Source organism: Schistocerca cancellata, chromosome 11 (assembly GCF_023864275.1).
Source record: "Schistocerca cancellata isolate TAMUIC-IGC-003103 chromosome 11, iqSchCanc2.1, whole genome shotgun sequence".
In the NCBI taxonomy this organism is placed as follows: Eukaryota; Metazoa; Arthropoda; class Insecta; order Orthoptera; family Acrididae; genus Schistocerca; species Schistocerca cancellata.
Genome location: NC_064636.1, coordinates 89,110,073 through 89,124,290, shown reverse-complemented (window position 1 = coordinate 89,124,290; position 14,218 = coordinate 89,110,073).

Genomic DNA, 14,218 nt, shown 5'->3' with positions numbered 1-14,218 from the left:
CTGTGTCACTCCCACTAATCGTGCCAATTCTTCTCGATTTTGACACGAGTCCTCACTCAGCAATGTCTCCAATTCTGCATCTTCGAGAACATTCTCTCTTCCACGACTATGTCGGTCTACAACATTAAAATCACCATTCTTGAAGCACTGCAACCACTCACGACATGTTCTTTCACTAATAGCGTCCTTGCCACATGTACTTGAGAGCATTCGATGAGACTCAGCTGCCGTTTTCTTCATATTGAAACAAAACAGTAACACCTCCCGCAAATGATGAGAATTAGTCTCATAAACTGACATTTTCAATCAAGAACAACTTCATGATGCAGACAAAAATCGACCAATGTTTGAATGAGGTTATGTTGAGCGAGATCCAAGCTAACTGCCTGATGTCTGCGATCTGTTTCTTTCGATCGCTACTTACCGTTGTCGTCACCTACCGGCAAACGACGGAAGCAAAGTTGTACACCTTTTATGTGATTACATGTATGGAAACAGGAGCTTAGAAAGTTTGTTTTGTTATAGTGACCTCCAGCAACATGGCTGCCAGACTAATTAAGAAAGCATTTTTATAGTTTGTGCCACAATTGCAAGAGAACAGTGATAATTTTCTTTTTCAACAGATGGTACTGCAACATCCTTCCACAGCAATTTTCATGAGTTCTCGGATACTGAACTGCCTCGATGAAGGAATAGTTGTGAATCAGCTGACAATCTGCAGTTGCTGGCATGAGCCGGACATTCTCCAGACCTGAGACTGTGTGACTTCTTTACCTATGAGATTAAATCAAAGATACTGTTTCCATGCCTCCACTTCCCCACAACATCTCTAACTTATAAGGCTGTACCAGGGCAGCTGTGACTTACAGCGATGCAGACATTTTGGAGCAACAGTGAGCCAAGCTGGACTATAGGCTGGACATGTGCCGTGTGACTAACAGTTCACAAGATGAACATTTGTGAATATGACACAAAAAACTTTGGGAGTTACTGTTTCTATACATATATTACCTTACCTTTCAGCAATCACTTGAAAGTGTCTTGACATTTTGAACACCCTTGCACTTACAACAAATTATGACCAGTGCTAACCTACTTACACTGACCACTATGGGAATTACTACTACATTACTTTATTAACACTTGAAAAGCAGCTATGTAGGAAAACGTAACTGCCCTTAAATAGGTGTCATGTTACTTTCAAAATTGTCAACAAATAACTGAAGTCAGTGCACAAGAAGGAAACACGATACATGTATACCAATTAGAAAAACAGAACATCAAATATGTTGTACCCCACGGCCCAACTGTAGACCCAATATGGGTCCTACTTTACATAAATGATTTAGAAAAATCCAACCCTTTCCTATAATGTATGAAATTTGTAGATGTTAGCCCACATATCTGATAATTAGAAGGAAGACTGCAGATGAGCTGCAGCATGAAATGGAAGCCTGTGTATCAAGGATTTCACAACAGCTCTTCAAAAAAATCACACAATTAGAAATGTAGAAAAAAACAGATGCAGTGCAATTTTATCCTTCATGAAGGAAATGCCTACAAACTCCAGAAGTAACTCCATTTAAAAAGAAACTAGAAACTGTATATGCCATTAACTTCCTTGGTCTGTAGATACACGATAATTTAAAATGAGATGAAAGGGAGAATTGTATAAAAATTACACTAATAACTACACATTTTAGTATTTTTCATATTTTTTATTTTTTTTATTAACCATCCCTCTACATATCATCCAGTAATGATGTAGGATTTGTCATCACAATACAATGAAAATATGAGGGTAGTTTGGAAAGTAAGTTCCCTTTTGATTTTTCTCTGCAGCACTGCTGCAATTGCAGCTCCGCTCATAAGTAGTAGTATCTCTGGTTCCAGCAGAATGAAATGATGCCTTTTTGAGCTTTCTCTGTGTTGCGTGTCATTCATAATCATTGTTCATACTGGTATCATTGATCAAAAATCCCACAGCATGTGAATTGAAATCTGTGGTGTGTTTTCTGAATGTTAAGAAGATTAAATCAAGTGACATTCAATGACAAATCTGTGACATTTGTGGAGAAAATGCAACGAGTGCTTCAACGCTGAGAAGATGGGTCTGACAGTTTAAGAAAGGGCACGATCAAGTGCACAGCAAAGAATGAAGTGGACTTTCATCTGTGTCTTCTGATGAATTGGTTAGTGCAGTCAAAGAAATGATTAAAACCATAGGTTTACAATTAATGCTATTGCTTATCAACTTCCACAAATTTCACAGTGTAATTTATGAGACTGTTACTGAAAATTGGGTTTTCTTAAACTTTGCATATGTTTGGTGACTAAACTTCTTAGTGAACAACACAAGCAACAGTGGATGGGTAGCACACTTGATTTATTGACATGTTACAATGATGATGACGAGAAATTTTTATTCCAGATAGTCACAGGAGATGAAACTTAGGTTCCTTATGACACCCCTGAAATGAAGCAATGATCAGTGGAATGAAGGCACACTTTGTCCCCGGGACAGCAACTCTTGACACCCCAAAAAGTCATGTGCACAGTGTTTTGGGACAGACAAGGCATTGTACTGGCTGATTTTTTACTGCAAGGTAAAACAATCAATAAGGATGTTAATTGCAAGATGCTTAAGAAGATGCACTGTGCAATACCAAACAAGCACAGAGGAATCCTCTCAAAAGGCGTGGTTTCCATTCACAACAATGCCTGACCACACACTACAAATGTGACACAACTACTCCAGTGCTTTAGCTGAGATGTTTTGGCCATCCTCCATTCAGTCCTGATCTCACTATAGCAGTTTTCATCTCTTTCAGTATCTGAAGAGGTAAAAGGAGAAGGTGGCAACATTCTACAGGGTGGTCCATTGATCATAACTGGGCCAAATATCTCACGAAATAAGAGTCAAACGAAAAACCTACAAAGAACGAAACTTGTCTAGCTTGAAGGGGGAAACCAGATGGCGCTATGGTTGGCCCGCTAGATGGCGCTGCCATAGGTCAAACGAACATCAACTGCATTTTTTTAAACAGGAACCCCCATTTTTAATTACATATTCGTGTAGTACATAAAGAAATATGAATGTTTTAGTTGGACCACTTTTTTCGCTTTGTGATAGATGGCGCTGTAATAGGCACAAACATATGGATCACAATTTTAGACGAGCAGTTGGTAACAGGTAAGTTTTTTAAATTAAAATACAGAATGTAGGTATGTTTGAACATTTTATTTCGGTTTTTCCAATGTGATACATGTACCTCTGTGATCCTATCATTACTGAGAACGCAGGCTGTTGCAGTGTGATTACCTGTAAATACCTCATTAATGCAATAAATGCTCAAAATGATGTCCGTCAACCTCATGCATTTGGCAATACGTCTAACGACATTCCTCTCAACAGGGAGTAGTTCGCCTTCCGTAATGTTCGCACATGCATTGACAATGCACTCACGCATGTCGTCAGGCGTTGTCAGTGGATCAGCATAGCAAATATCCTTCAACTTTCCCCACAGAAAGAAATCCGGGGACGTCAGATCCAGTGAACGTGCGGGCCACGGTATGGTGCTTCGACGACCAATCCACCTGTCATGAAATATGCTATTCAATACCGCTCCAAAAGCATGCGAGCTATGTGCCGGACATCCATCATGTTGGAAGTACATCGCCATTCTGTCACGCAGTGAAACATCTTGTAGTAACATTGGCAGAACATTACTTAGGAAACCAGCACACATTGCACCATTTAGATTGCCATTGATAAAATGGGGGCCAATTATCCTTCCTCCAACAATACAGCACGGTACATTAACCCACCAAGGTCACTGATGTTCCACTTGTCGCAGTCATCATGGATTTTCCATTTCCCAATAGAGCGTATTATGCCAGTTTACATTACCGCTGTTGGTGAATGACGCTTTGTCGCTAAATAGAACGCGTGCAAAAAATCTGTCATCATCCCGTTATTTCTCTTGTGGCCAGTGGCAGAACTGTACACGATGTTCAAAGTCATCGCCATGCAATTCCTGGTGCATAGAAATATGGTACGGGTGCAATCGATGTTGATGTAGCATTCTCAACACCGACGTTTGTGAGATTCCCGATTCTCATGCAATTTGTCTGCTACTGATGTGCGGATTAGCCGTGATAGCAGCTAAAACACCTACTTGGGCATCATCATTTGTTGCAGGTCGTGGTTGATATTTCACATGTAGCTGAACACTTCCTGTTTCCTTAAATAAAGTAACTATCTGGCAAATGGTCCGGACACTTGGATGATGTCGTCCAGGATACCAAGCCGCATACATAGCACATGACCATTGGGCATTTTCATCACAATAGCCATACATCAACATGATATCGACCTTTTCCACAACTGGTAAATGGTCCATTTTAACATGGGTAATGTATCACAAAGCAAATACCATCCGCTGTGGCAGAATGTTACGTGATACCACGTACTTATATGTTTGTGACTGTTACACCACCATCTATCACAGAGCGAAAAAAGTGGTCCAACTAATACATTCATATTTCTTTATGTACTACACGAATATGTAATAAAAAATGGGGGTTCCTATTTAAAAAATTCAGTTGATATCCGTTTGACCTATGGCAGCACCATCTGGCGGGCCAACCATAGCGCCATCTGGTTTCCCCCTTCAAGCTAGACTAATTTTGTTCTTTGTAGTTTTTTTGTTTGACGCTTATTTCGTGAGATATTTGGCCCGGTCACTATCAATGGACCGCCCTGTATAATGAAGGAATAGATAAAATTATACCTCACTATGCTTGGAAAATTATGAGGGCTATATTGAAAAGTAGTGCGTTACACATTTTTGTGAAATAAATTGCTTTCTTTATCGGTATCCAATTCCTTTTTAATTACGGAATGGAAATTACTTTCACAATTGCTTTTGTAACTAGCTCAACCATGCATACACATAGTATAACCACAATGAAAATTCCCGGATGGAACAATACATAAAACAACAGAAAGGCAACTCTTCATCTATAGCCAATTGACACTAAAAAGCATTTATACTACCTTTCAAGCCCTTGCTCTTTCTTTAGTAGAAATACACACTGGTGTGCATGGTACACATTTCTTATAGCCTGTTGTGTTGTCTATCCTGTGAGAATTTTGATACAAAAGGATACTGCAGAATAGGGACTAAATGGAAGAGGCAGTGCTGTTGTTAGGACACTGATTTCATATATGTCTAGCCATCCTCATTAAGGATTTCTCTGGTTCTCCTAAATCTTTTCGTTTCACGCAAATGCTGGGATGGTCCCTTCAGCAAAGCCGCAGCTGATCACCTGTCTTATTCTCATCAAAGCAAGAACTCAGAAGCTGCTGTAAATAGTGTGTTTCCCGTTATGTGTTTCTATGTGTCGCACATCACTCACCTATAGATGAGTAGTTGACATCTCTTTATTTCACGTGCATACACATAGAATATACAAGGACATTTTTACAAGAGTAGGGCAGGTGGTTGGGAGAACCACAGAAAACTAAAATCAAGATGGGCAGATGGAGTAAAATTCAAGAGGTCTGTTCCTTAGCAATTGCACTGCCTCTTCCGGCTGGGCCCTATTGTGCAATGTTCTTTTGTATGAAAATTCTTATAGGTTACACAACACAGCAGGTTATAAGAAGTACGTGCCATGCACAAGTAAAATCATTGTTAAGATATGGAATCATTTTTGTTGGGAAAAGATCCTGAAAATAGAAACAACTTACAGAAACTCATGCAAACCACTGTTTAAAAATGGATGGCCCCCTTACATTGCCTTACCTATATTTCTTTGAGATCACATAATTTGCCAAGAAAATTCTAGAGAACAGAGACAAACTTGTTTATACAAACCAGGATGTTCGCATATACAAAACCAGACAAAAGCTGCAACACACAAAATTGAAGCAAAATGGACCATTACAACAGTGAAAAAGCATTAGAACAAATTACCTGGCCACATTTAAGCAATACAAAATATTACATGCTTCAAGACAACCATCTAAAGTGCACCTTCTATGATAGTGCTATTACAAAATAGTGCAATTACAATGTCAATAAATATTTAACAGTATAAAGTACAGGGTGTCATACAAGTCTTTTCCTGATTACAAACATGCATGAGGCAGAGAATATGATACATAGACACATATCTTTTGTCTTTAAGTTCACGTAACATATATAAGTTTTTGTGCATTCTCTCTCTCTCTCTCTCTCTCTCTCTCTCTCTCTCTCTCTCTCTCTTAAAAAATTTCTGACATGTGCTCCTTCCATTACTCAAAGAATATCCAAATAATATTCCAATTCCACCTGTGTGTTCGTCTACATTTCATGGAGGATGGAAGTTATGATGTCATTAACTCTGCATTTGGTGTTTGGTAGACATGATCTCTGGCATAACCCCAAAGTAAGAAATCCAGTGGTATTATGTCCAGTGCTCACGGAGGCCGGTTGATGAGATCATCACACCTGATCCATTTCGCCAGAAATGTTGTATTGAAACAGGCAGGAACATCTAATTGCCAAGAAGGTGGTGCAGCCTTGTTGGAAAATTAAGTCTGGAATGTCCTGAATCTGTGGCACAACAAACAACTGGAACATATTAAGATAGATATTGGCTGTGATTGTCATTTCACTGAGGAAAAATGGTGCTACAATTTTATAATGTATAAGACCACATCACATGTTCAGCTTCAGGCCACACATGTATGTACACAAAAACGTGAATATGTCACACGCAATTCAATATAAAAAGTATTTGACTATGTGGCATATTTTATACATTATGAACATTTGCAATGAGGAAGACACTTCTGGAACACATGGTATTGTGTGCCAATGGCCTTCCAGTTCTTATCAACATTTTTAACACTTTGTTAATATTACTTGTTTAATTGTCAGCAGAACTTCATTTTTATGCCATATATATAAACTGTAAAGTGATAAATGTTACTTAGTTAACAAAACATATTGTTAGTACTAAACTGGTTAAGATAATATGCTGTATAATATGTGAAAAGCTGGCCCCTGTAGCTCTATCGGTAAGCACATGCCTGAAAACCGAAAGGTCCTAGGATCAAAGCCCAATTGGACTACAGATTTTTCAGTCTGCCTTTTAACTTATCATTCACCTCTCAATGTTGTGAAGACTTGCCAGAAATGACAAGTGGTTCAGATTCTTGTTAAACCATAGGACCCCTTTCTCTGGCTGGATAATTGGAGTAGGTTAGGGTCACAGAATCTACTGAGATGGCATCCAATTGAAACACTTGCACCCAATCACTGAGCCACACAAAATTGTTTATTGCTATTCCAAAGGTACTGCAAAAGTTGTATCCATCATATCATACTACTTTACTTTCATGTATCTCACTGTATCTATGTACATAAAAAGATAAGAGAATATCAGTAAAATACAATAATATATTTTTCAGTCGCTGCTTTTATCTAATATTTCAAACAGAGCATTTATGTAACAATACCAGAGACGGAAAGTTGCTACTCTCCATATAGCAGAGATGCCGAGTCGTGATAGGCACAACAAACAGATTCACACAAATAAAGCTTTCAGCCATTAAGGCCTTTGTCAGCGAACACGCTCTCTCTCCCTCTCTCTCATGGAAATGCAACTTGCACACACGTCTGCAGTCTCAGAGAGCTGCAACCACACTGCGAGCAGCAGCACCAGTGCATGATGGGAGTGGCGACTGGGTTTGGGTAAGGAGGTGGCTGGGGCGGGGAGGGGGAGGGATAGTATGGTGGGACTGGCAGACAGTGAAGTGTTGCAGTTTAGACGGAGGGTAGGAGAGAAGGTGTGGAGGGGGCAGGGGGTAAGTAGGGGAAAGGAGAAATAAAAAGAAATTAAAAGACTGGGTGTGGCAGTGATATGGTGGCTGTGTAGTGCTGGAATGGGTACAGGGAAGGGGCTGGATGGGTGAGGACAGTGACTAACAAAGGTTGAGGCCAGGAAGGTTACGAGAACGTAGGATGTATTGCAGCGAAAGTTGCAATTCAGAAAAGCTGGTGTTGGTGGGAAGGATCTGACACGTTCAGAGTACCAGGTAGAAGGACTACTGGTGGTGCGCGTAAACACATTCAGAGCACACAGGGACAGGTACACAAAGGCGCACGCGTTAACACGTCCGGAGCAGTTAAAGGGTTAATCTGCCAGGAAGCTTCAAATGAATTACACATAAATCCAGAATTTTGCAGTTTTTATTCAGTTATAGTTGATCAAACCGCCCTGATAGCATGTTAAAGCACTTGCTTCCGGGACACAGGAATGTGCGCCAGCCCCAGATTGAATCTGCCTTGCAGATTAATGATGGAATTTTGAGAATGAAATCATGGTCCAGGCACAATGTATTCTTTTTACTATCTGTGCAATTGGACAATTTCAATTTTTGGTCACTTTCCAGCATATATCTTAAGCTTTCAGCTTTATTTTACATTACAATAATATAACCCTGATACATGTGGGAAGGATAGTTACACACTATAATGTAAAATGAAGCTGAAAGCTTAAGATAAGTGCTTGAAATTGACCAAAGATTGAAAATGGCCAATTGCATAGATAATAAAAAGAATACAGTCTACCTGGACCTTGTTTTAATTCTCAAAAGAGGTTGAGGCTGTGACCCCCACAAAAATAAAATTTTCAAATACTAACAATGGGGCCCGATATGCCCCCTCTGGTGTGCCACAGGGGAGTGTTATGGGACCATTGCTTTTCACAATATATAGAAATGACCTAGTAGATAGTGTCGGAAGTTCCGTGCGGCTTTTCACAGATGATGCTGTAGTATACAGAGAAGTTGCAGCATTAGAAAATTGCAGCGAAATGCAGGAAGATCTGCAGCGGATAGGCACTTGGTGCAGAGAGTGGCAACTGACCCTTAACATAGACAAATGTAATGTATTGCGAATACATAGAAAGGAGGATCCTTTATTGTATGATTATATGATAGCGGAACAAACACTGGTAGCAGTTACTTCTGTAAAATATCTGGGAGTATGCGTGCGGAACAATTTTAAGTGGAATGATCATATAAAATTAATTATTGGTAAGGCAGGTGCCAGGTTGAGATTCATTGGGAGAGTCCTTAGAAAATGTAGTCCATCAACAAAGGAAGTGGCTTACAAAACACTCGTCCGGCATATACTTGAGTATTGCTCATCAGTGTGGGATCCGTACCAGGTTAGGTTGACAGAGGAGATAAAGAAGATCCAAGGAAGAGCGGTGCGTTTCGTCACAGGGTTGTTTGGTAAGTGTGATAGCATTACGGAGATGTTTAACAAACTCGAGTGGCAGACTCTGCAAGAGAGGCGCTCTGCATCGCGGTGTAGCTTGCTGCCCATGTTTCGAGAGGGTGTGTTTCTGGATGAGGTATCAAATATATTGCTTCCCCCTACTTATACCTCCCGAGAAGATCACGAATGTAAAATTAGTGAGATTTGAGTGCGCACCGAGGCTTTCCGGCAGTTGTTCTTCCCGCGAACCATACGCGACCGGAACAGGAAAGGGAAGTAATGACAGTGGCACGTAAAGTGCCCTCTGCCACACACCGTTGGGTGGCTTGCAGAGTATAAATGTAGATGTATACCAGACAGACTGAACTTTGTTTTTAGGCAGTTTTTCACATGCACTTAGAAAATACCTGGCTGCTTCCAAGATTCCGCATCAGTTACATGATGTACAAACACTTTAAAAAATGATGTCACATCTGGCTATGTGATATACACTAGATACAGACAGAAGGCACAGGTCTGCTCCCAAGGGAAACTGGTGACCCCACTGAAACCTCCTGGCAGATTAAAACTGTGTGCCGGACCGAGACTCAAACTCGTGACCTTTGCCTTTCGCGGGCAAGTGCTCTACCAACTGAGCTACCCAAGCACGACTCACACACCGTCCTCACAGCCTCACTTCTGCCTGTACCTCATCTCCTACCTACCAAACTTTACAGAAGCTCTCCTGCGAACCTTGCAGAACTAGCACTACTGAAAGAATGGATATTGCGGAGACATGGCTTAGCCACAGCCCGGGGGTTGTTTCCAGAATGAGAAAAAGAGAAATTTGTCATCATCTAATTTAAGTATTAAACAATGGAAAATCCAGGATGGAATGTAACAATACTACAAGAAGGAAAGTTGCTACTCACCATATAGCAAAGATGCTGAGTTACAGATAGGCACAACAAAAAGACTTTCACAATTATTGTGTGTGTGTGTGTGTGTGTGTGTGTGTGTGTGTGTGTGTGTGTGTGAGAGAGAGAGAGAGAGAGAGAGAGAGAGAGAGAGAGACAGAGAGTCGTTTTGTTGTGCCTATCTGCGATCAGCACCTCCACTATATGGTGAGTAGCAACTTTCCTTCTCATAATATAATTTAAATATTCGTAAATCTTTTGTGAAGGCATTTGTCTGTAAGGTAGCTGCTATGTTGTCCAAACAACACACAGGCAGGGCTAAAGCACCACAGGCGCAAAGATGCGAGGTGGTGTCAGTGCCATAGGGACTCGTGCGAGTTTCACCTGCGCCACGGACAGCGCTGAGGATGAAGATATCGACCTCGCCTCACCAAATTGCCGACCGAATACAATCTGCCAATGACCGGACGACAACAGACAGAAGCCTGCTCGGAAGCTAGAAGAGCAGCTCTTGCCCACATGGTTATAAATCATCAGGGCTGACTTAAGACAGGGAATGTCATTTAGTGAACTCTTAGAAGTGAACACACAGTTGTTGTAAACTGCATTTGCTATGTACTGTGAAGTTTACCCACAATTACTCAGCCATTGAGGGCCTTTATTTTGTGTTATATTACAAGTTATGTTGCAAATGTCATTATTCAACAAGCTACAAAGATCAGTAAACCTTTTTAACTCATTTGCGTGACTTCGTCACTAATTAGTTGGAGTGTTGTACATCCTTCATTCTCCTATCCTGTTACCTGACTCTGGGGTACAGCTGTGTAATAGTGGTGGGAACACATTATTGACTTAGCAGTGTACTGCACCAGAAGCCGTTTCATGAACTCACAAACTCGCCTACCGTAACAACGGTGGCAAATCGGCCTCCACAACAGTAGTGACGAAGCCTTTACTAAGTTGGCGACAGGGGTTAACAAAAGTAGCCTTCTATGTGGGTGAAACACGAATGATAACACTTAAGACTGGAAGAGATTGGAACCTTCCGAAACGTGGTGCTACAGATGAATGCTGAAGAATAGATTGGTAGATCGAATAACAAATGAGGTGGTACTGAATCAAACTGGAGAAAATGTGGTCACAACTTAAATAAAAGAAGAGATACTGACAAGGGAACCTCCCCATCGCACCCCCTTCAGATTTAGTTATAAGTTGGCACAGTGGATAGGCCTTGAAAAACTGAACACACATCAATTGAGAAAACAGGAATAAGTTGTGTGGAACTATGAAAAAATAGGCTAAATATACAAACTGAGTACTCCATGTGCAAGATAAGCCACATCAATAAGTGTCTGAGGGCAGGAGCGCCGTGGTCCCGTGGTTAGCGTGAGCAGCTGCGGAGCGAGAGGTCCTCGGTTCAAGTCTTCCCTCGAGTGAGAAGTTTACTTTCTTTATTTTTGCAAAGTTATGATCTGTCCGTTCGTTCACTGACGTCTCTGTTCACTATAATAAGTTAAGTGTCTGTGTTTAGCAAACGCACCGCAAAACCGGGCGATTAGTAGACGAAAGGACGTGCCTCTCCAGTGGGAACCAAAAACATTTGATCGCAAGGTAATAGGTCAACCGATTCCTCCACAGAAAAACACATCTGATATATTCTATACAACACTGGTGATGGCATGTGACAGGAATATGTTGTCGACCCACCTAACTTGTACACTTGGCGAATGGGTAAAAAGATTCTTCTACCTTGTCCGATTTAGGTTTTCTTGTGGATGTGATAACCACGCCCAAAAAACTGATTGATGAAAACATAAGAGTTTGTCACATAAACTGAAAATAAAAAATTAAACTTTTCACTTGAGGGAAGACTTGAACCATGGACCTCTCGTTCCGTAGCTGCTCACGCTAACCACGGGACCACGGCACTCCTGTGCTCACACTATCCATGATGTTGCTTATCATGCGCATGGACTACTCAGTTTGTATATTTTGCTTATATTTTTATAGTTCCACACAACTTCTTCCTGTTTTCTCGATTGATGTGTGTTCAGTTTTTCAAGGCCTATCCACTGTGCCAACTTATAACTAAATCTGAGGGGGGTGCGAGGGGAAGGTTCCCTTGTGAGGCGTCAAGGAATTGCCCATTTGTTAATGAAGGGAAATTTGAAAGGAGGAGGGAGGGGGCTAAAAATTGTAGAGGAAGCAAGGCATGAAAACGGTACGCAGGTTCAAGTAAACATAGGCTGGAACAGTTACGCAGTCATGATGGGACATGCAATGAGTACATTAAGATGGAGAGCTGCATCAAACCTGTCTTCAGAGTGAAGACAACCACAACAACATCAGTCTATCAGCAGAAGGCTGCTACAATTTTTGGCTCCTGAAATTATGTAGTGGTCAGGAATTCCGTCTCAATTGATAGTTTTCTCAACTGAATTTTCCATTGAGATAATATAAGTCTTTGTGAGACTGAACTGCTTGTGAGATGCACTTGCATTCCCTTTGAGTTATTACCTGTGAGTTTGGCCCCATGATTACGTCCACATCTATACTCTGCAAACCACCATGAAGTAGTATGTCCCCCATTGCACCAGTTATTAGGTTTTCTTGCCAATCCATTCATATATGGAGTGTGGGAAGAATGATTGATTAAATGAATGCCTCTGTGCATGCAGTAATTATTCTCTGTACTCTTATCCTCACAATCCCTATAGTAGAGATATGTAGGGAATTGTAGGACATTCTTAAGAGTTCTTATTTAAAGCCAGTTCTTGAAACTTGTTAATAGACTTTCTCAGGATATTTTGTGTCTGCCTTCAAGTCTTCCAGTTCAGTTCATCTCCCACATATTAAACAAACCGGTGCCTATCTATGTTGCCCTTCTCTGTATACATTCAAGATCCCCCATTAGTCCTATTTGGTACAGTCCCACACACTCGAGCAATATTCTATAACCAAGTTGCACGGGTGATTTGCAAGCAATCTCCTTTGTAGATTGATTGCATTTCCCCAGTATTCTGCCAATAAACTGAAGTCTGCCGCCTGCTTTACCCATGACTTGAGCCTATGTGGTCAGTCCATTTCATATCCTTTCAAAGTGTTACACACAGGTATTTGTGAGTTGGCCAATTCCAACAATGACACACTGATATTATAGTCATAAGTCACTAGGCTTCTTTCTTTTTCATTTTGCGAACTGAGCAATTTTACATTTCTGAACATTTAAAGCAAGTTTCCAATCTTCCCACCACTTCAAAATCTTCAGATAGTACTTCAATACAGATAACTGCATCGTCTGCAAAAAAAGTCTGAGGTTACTGTTAATATTGTCTGCACAGTCATTAATATACAACGAACAGTAAAGGCCCCTAAAACACTTCCCTCGAGCACACCTGAAGTTACTTCCACATCTGATGATGACTCCCCACCCAAAATAACATGCTGTGTCCTCCCTACCAAAAAGTCCTCAGTCCAGTCATAAATATCACTTGATACCCATATGTTCATATTTTTGACAGTAAGTGTAGGTGTGGTACCGAGTCAAACGTGTTGGTTTCTAAATCTAGATACACTGCATCTACCTGATCGCGTTGATCCAAAGCTTTCATTATGTCAGAGAGAAGTGCAAGTTGGGCTTCACATGATTGATGTTTTTGGAATCAATGGTGGTTGGCATTGAGGATGTCATTCTGTTCAAAATACATCATTATGTGTGAGCTCAGAATGTGTTCTAAGATTCTGCAACAAATTGATGTTAAGGATATTGGATGGTAGTTTTGTGAATCACTTCTTGTAGACAGGTGTTACCCACGCTTTTTTCACAGAACTGGGCATGGTTTTCTTGATAGAGGTATCTATTATAGATTACAGCAGTTAGAAGAGGGAGGGGGGGGGAGGTGCTATCTCAGCTGCAAATTCAGTACAGAATCTGACAGGGATTCTATCTGACCCTGGAGCTTTGTTCAGTTTTAACAATTTCAGCTGGTGCTGAACACCATAAGCACTATGAACATTATTTCATCCATTTTTCAGTGGTACGAG